General features: G+C 35.3%; 1 long non-coding RNA gene across 1 annotated transcript in view; it reads left to right on the top strand.

Annotated features, from left to right (window-relative positions):
- The window catches only part of LOC139694405 (uncharacterized), a 65,975-nt gene extending 61,918 nt beyond the window's left edge, over positions 1-4,057 (top strand). Inside the window, exon 3 of the long non-coding RNA XR_011702130.1 lies at positions 3,956-4,057. This is a non-coding gene — a long non-coding RNA (uncharacterized lncRNA). The remainder of the gene's footprint in view (positions 1-3,955) is intronic.
- The last annotated feature ends 1,943 nt before the right edge of the window (positions 4,058-6,000 follow it).

The following is a 6,000-nucleotide window of genomic DNA, read 5'->3' on the forward strand; positions in this document are numbered from 1 at the left end:
ACGATAGTCAGTAACGTTTCCAGCCTAAAATTATTTGAGTCGTAAGAGTAAACTACTTCGAGCAAGATAAAATTTGGAATATTTGGAAACGCCTGGAGCAAAACCGCAAATAATTTCGCTACAAACAGCAGCAGCGTTCGATCGATGATGTGCAATGCAATGGCTATGCCCTCGGGATAGTTTTTCCACACTGCTAGCATATATTCGGAAAATACAAAATACGCATCTCTTTAGATTTTAACTTTTAATGCATTTAATGCTCGTTTATGAATTAAGCTCATTGATTCAAATACTATAATTCACAAACATTTGTACTGCCGAATTTAAGAGAATCAAATTATAAGTTACGCATATTTTTTGTCATCATCACTATCTTAATTGCATTGCAAAATAGATTATTTCCCAGAAGGTTTTAGAGAGAAAACAAAATATTTTACAAGATATAATTGTTCGAGTTAGGTTTTCCATGGACAAAGATTATGCAACGATAAATGATACATGTTGCGTATCCTGAAAACCACAACCTGACATCCAGCACTACAATACTTCCCTCTTCAATTCCGCATACTTCCGTCCTCCCTTCAATCCGTCCAGCATCCCTCACCTGTCCCTGCCCCTTCTACGTTTGCCTAACCTCCTCTCTATCAAATCTTTGACGTCTCATTGCCAATTAGGATGCTCTCCGTCCATTTTTCTTGCCTACTTTCTAATTTTTCCCAAACATTTTCCACCTTCTCCACATGATCTCCAGTTTACGCATATCGTCTTTCTCTAAGGAACATCTCTAAGGAACATGTTTCCGCGCTGTAGAAAACCATGATCTATATCAAAGTTTGAACAAGAATTTTCTCAACATCCTTACCCAAAGTCTCGGTCATCAATTTCCTCCTCCTTTTAAAGGTTTTTTTATTTTTATATCCCTACTATTTTGGCCCCTTTCATTCAAAACCCTTCTGGGATACGTAAATTGTTCCACCTGCTCCACTTTATTTTAATGTTGAAATAATCTTTTCTGTTTTTCGAAAACGGTATCACCTTGATTTTGTTTACATTTATTCCCATACCACATCTATCGCACTGAATTTTCACATCACTCAGCAATGTTGGCAATCCCACGATTGACTAGCAAACTAAAACTTGACCGCCCTCATATCTAACTGATCTTTTGTAATGCCCACCGAACTTATTCCCATCTTCAGTTTTTTTTCCATATGGCTTTAACCATATCCTCCGCATTCACGTTGAACAGCACGGGTGATAATGGACACCTCTCTCTTTAATACTGCCCATTCCGACTCTCTATCCGCCACCCGCACCTGAGCAGTCCAAGATTCGTACAGATTAAAAATATATCGCCCATCCCTGCAATCCTTCACCTTATTTTTTGCAATATTTTAATTAATTTTAAATAATTTACTCTATCAAATATCTTCTCATAATTGATTGTATTCTATCAACTAAATTGAGTGAAATAATTGTTCCTCTATATTAGTGACCTCATCACTATTTTACAATACTTTGTTACGAGTGGAAATACTGATTGAAAATAAAAAACTTGGCTTTTCAACATGGAAATACGACCTAGGTTTCGTTATGGTATAGCATCGTAAGGTCTCTCAGCTGACGATGGAACTGACGAGGTTATACCATAACGAAACCTAGGTCGTAAATAAAACATTTTCTATGTGAAAAAGCCAATTTGTTAATTTCAATTTCAATATGAAGATTTTTCACCAAGTCACGCGAGAAACTGTTTTATTTATCGAGTGGAAATACGTTAAAATTTTATGAAATTAAATTTATACTGAAACATAATGCCATGACCCCAGAGTTGTACGATGTCGGTAGATCATGCAATAAGTTAACGTGGTGTATGTTTACGATTTCGCAGAAACCATAATAGAATTCAGCGTGTTATTTTCACCTAATGCTGTGTTGGGTTCTAATAAGGGAGTATCTTAAACAAAAATATTTCATTATTAAATATTTTCTTAATGACTGAATTGCGAAATCGCAACCCACAATGTAAGGTATACGAGGTATATGAGGTATACAATGAGTATGGCAAACAGAAGCTCTTTGCGTCTGATGAAAAAATTTTGATAACGAGGTATTATCACGTTTATACTCTTTCTACATATCATAATTTCATGTAAAAATAATTTTACTAGAATTGAGTTTACAGAATTCATTTTAGGCTCTGCAGGACTCATTTTAGGCTTTTAATCTTTACATAGAGCAAATAGTCCAGGGAAAATTGTTTTAGAATGTCCATGTGTTATTATTTGAACAGTTGGAAATATCTTCAATGATCAAACTAAATTTCAACGGAAAGCAAAAGCCCAGAAGCGCCAGAAATTCCTCTCTTTCTGAAATTATTTGCCTGACAGAAAGTATATTTCTGTGGTCGAAAAACTTGGATGGCTTTTCCCTTCCACTGGCAGTTTGTATTCTTCAACTTTAATTTTTTGTGACAAGTTTTTCCACCAAAGTAATCCCTGTTGAATCAAGTGACGCTGAACATTAATATATGGAAAGTTTTTCAGCTTACAAAATGTACAAAATATTCTTGTTTAATCATACTGCGACGAAAAGTGTGCCAACGATGCCTTGGGGCGACTTTGTTTGTTCGATCGATGACGTTCTAGCAGACGACAAGTCGTGACGAGGTTTTCCATTACTCCGATGAGCATGTATGCCCTCATATCCACAGAATTGTTGCTATCGAATTAAATTCATGCACGTTAGGAATTGGCCTTAATATCCTCATTGAAACTCATGTCAAAAGAGCAGCTTCGAGGATGATACTGCACATGCTGGGTCAAAGAATCAGCGACAAAAAATAAAATTCGACTCAGCAGGGGACAGAAAAAAGTGCGAGTGGCTAAGATTCTAACAATTATATTCATAGTTTATCAAAATTACTAACCAAAAATCTAGATAGGAAAAATTTACGACGGTCTGGAATTGATTTGCACCCATAAAAGCTCTACATCTCATATTGGAAACACGAAGGTCCTTGTGTAACGACTGAAAATTCTAAGATCCTTCGGAGATGCCCGCGCAGTAACTTTTAACGGAGTCATCCGCTAAATGCACGCCACAATTCAAAAATTTTAAAGTGTGAAAATCATACGCTCTGATGCGTATGATTTAGGTTTTAAATTGTGTGATTTGATGGTATGGTTTAAGTTACTGCAACGGCATCTCCCGCAGTTTCATAGGAATTACCGAAGATAAAACTCCCTAGTGCGTGGGTGGTGAACCAATGACTCGCGTGCCCAAAGTGCACGCAGAGCAATTATTTTGGCACTCGGAGTTGAGAGGGTGCTACGAGAAATTCCGCGGTGATTACTCGACGGTTTGGCATGCGAGTCAAGAGTATTTTCTTGTTACGTACATTGACGTTGGCACCCAGTCCCCGAGGGTTTTGCCATCCCTGCCATATTGTTTAAAGTTGGCTTTAACCTCATGGACTGTGAGGAAACGCACACGACTACAAATACTTGTGAAGTTGTTTTTGCGGTATTTCGTCATAAAAACCTTGTTTCTTTAAAGCCCCCAAAAATTTGGCGAGAAAAAGGACGCCTTGGTAGATTATTTAGCTAAAGAACTCGACCGATATCCGAGGGATCCTAGTCCGTATTTCGGTCAAGGTGAAATATTTTTACCCTTTGAAATGGTTGTATTTATTAACATTTTATTGAAACAATTGCATACTGAGCCATTTAATCATTTTACCAGAGCTCCATTGTATTACAAGACTATAAACTTACTAAATATTTTATTTATTATTATCAGTTGCAATTCCGTGGAAATATAAGAGTGTTACATATTCCCCAATAGCTAATACTAAGTTGGCTTCTACGTGTTTTTTGAGTTTGAGAAATAATAAGAAGAAATACTTGCACGTATCAGAAATAACATGCATTTACATTGGAACTCCTATTTTCAGGAACAGTGCTCTGAGCGACAATGAACAACTAGAGGTGTCCATCCCTAATCCAGTCCCATACGGATGGCTTACAGAGCATACTTGTATACGGCGATATGGAATTATTAAAAGGTAAACATTTTGTTTTTGCCATGATGACTTGGGTATGCCTTGCAGAAAATTCAGCTAACAATTTACGAATTCATACCCTCTTTTTGGCTTCTTATTAAAGGTAGATGGATAGATGAACGTATTTATTCGGTCGTTGTTGAGAGGTCCCTTCGCTGAGGACGATAATATTAACTGGAATCTCTTAACGGACATCATTACAGTGCAATCCTCGAAGTGAACAAGCCACAGTTTTCTTCAATTCGTATTTATTACATTCTTGTTGATACCTTTGCATTCCTCTGCGTAGTTTCATTTCTTTAAAATTTCTAAAAACATTTGTCTCATCCGGCCATTCGCAATTAAGAAATCTATTTCACTTTCCATGAGGTAAACTTTTATCCGGCAAACTCCACCCAGCCTAATACATATTAGTTCTCCATTTGGTCCATTACTTATCCTTACGTCTTATTCCAAGTTAAAGAGCTAAGAGAAAGTAATGGAAATGAAGAAAATCCACCCCAGACAGTTCTTATGGGAGGCGTAAAACTGAGTCTTGGGGAGTTTCACTGAACCTGAGATGGAATGGTAGCGGCTTAAATCTGCTAATAAAGGGTGACATTGTTTGAAATAAGGTGCAGCATAATAATTCAAAAATATAGGAAATAAATTATTAAATTTAGAATGGTTATATGGTCCGTATAGGATATGAAAATTGTCCTGCACGTAGTCAGAGTGAAATTAAAATCCTATAGAATAGTAGCCGAAGCCAGCCTTCTTTAAGGCGGCTATCTGAACAGGAAGTAGGAAGGTAGAAGGTTAAGTAGAACAGGAAGTAAAACAATAGTTTGTGGCACCATTGTACATCTATTACGAATACTTAATTCTAGTGAGAAGAAGCGAATAACTTAAAAACATTTCTTAACAGTCTATGAATAATATTCACTAATCCACAATCATGAGGAATTATTAGCAAATCGAATTTTTTTAGGCGTAGTCATTATTCAAATAGTCTTTATGAATCACAGCGGAATTCAAGTTTTCATAGGAAATATCAACAGTCTATGCTGTGAAAGAATACAGATTTTTATGAAAAGAACTATTTTTAGTAATTATAGTCTTAAAATATACTCTTCAAAGTTGTATGAAAGGCAATAATATCTACTGACAAGAAAGCCCACGAGTAAAAAAATCTGACAACTAAAAATGTGTCTCCATATTTATTCTAAAAATAGCATCACAAATTAACAATCGGCCATCATTTACTTGAACATGTAATGTCTAATCGCGTTTGAGGAAAATTCTAATTTACTTTTAGCATTGGCATTAGTTTCAAAGTGTGCTTGCTTAGAATTATGCACTCATATTATTTTCTTATATCAAGTAACACATTATTCTTAATGTCTAATAATTACATTTACTTAACTAATAGAAAAATTCATTTTTGAACTAGGAAGATTGGGATGGATGCATTTTTGAAATACCGCAACTGCAATTTGTCATAAGGGCTTTCCATGCCCTCCAACTAACTTAATTGCCTGATATGCAAATTTTTTTCTTTTTCTTTTCATACTGCGTTTTTCTTTTTGTTTTCTAAAGGAATATACGTGGACGTATTACATTAATAATTAATCCTAAGATAGGCTTCTATGCAATAAGAGCTTGTACGGTCTATTCTCGATTGCTAATATCAGGGTACTTCTCCTAAAAACCCTGAATTCAGGTCAATAATGAGGAAAATTTTATATTTGAAAAATAAAAATCAATTCATTATTTATTTCGTATTAGTTTCAAATATTTACCTAATCTTTCAATTTAGCTTTTTATGAGATAATTTTCAAGCTATTTATAAAACTATTTTCTCTCTCCATTTTTTAGCAACGTTATTCACGTAAGGTGAAAGGAGAACCAGCTAAACCTCACCTGATTTGATTTAAAAATTATTTATCTTGATTAGT

The sequence above is a fragment of the Hetaerina americana genome, unplaced genomic scaffold (assembly GCF_022747635.1).
Source record: "Hetaerina americana unplaced genomic scaffold, ioHetAmer1.1.p SCAF_5, whole genome shotgun sequence".
NCBI lineage: Eukaryota > Metazoa > Arthropoda > Insecta > Odonata > Calopterygidae > Hetaerina > Hetaerina americana.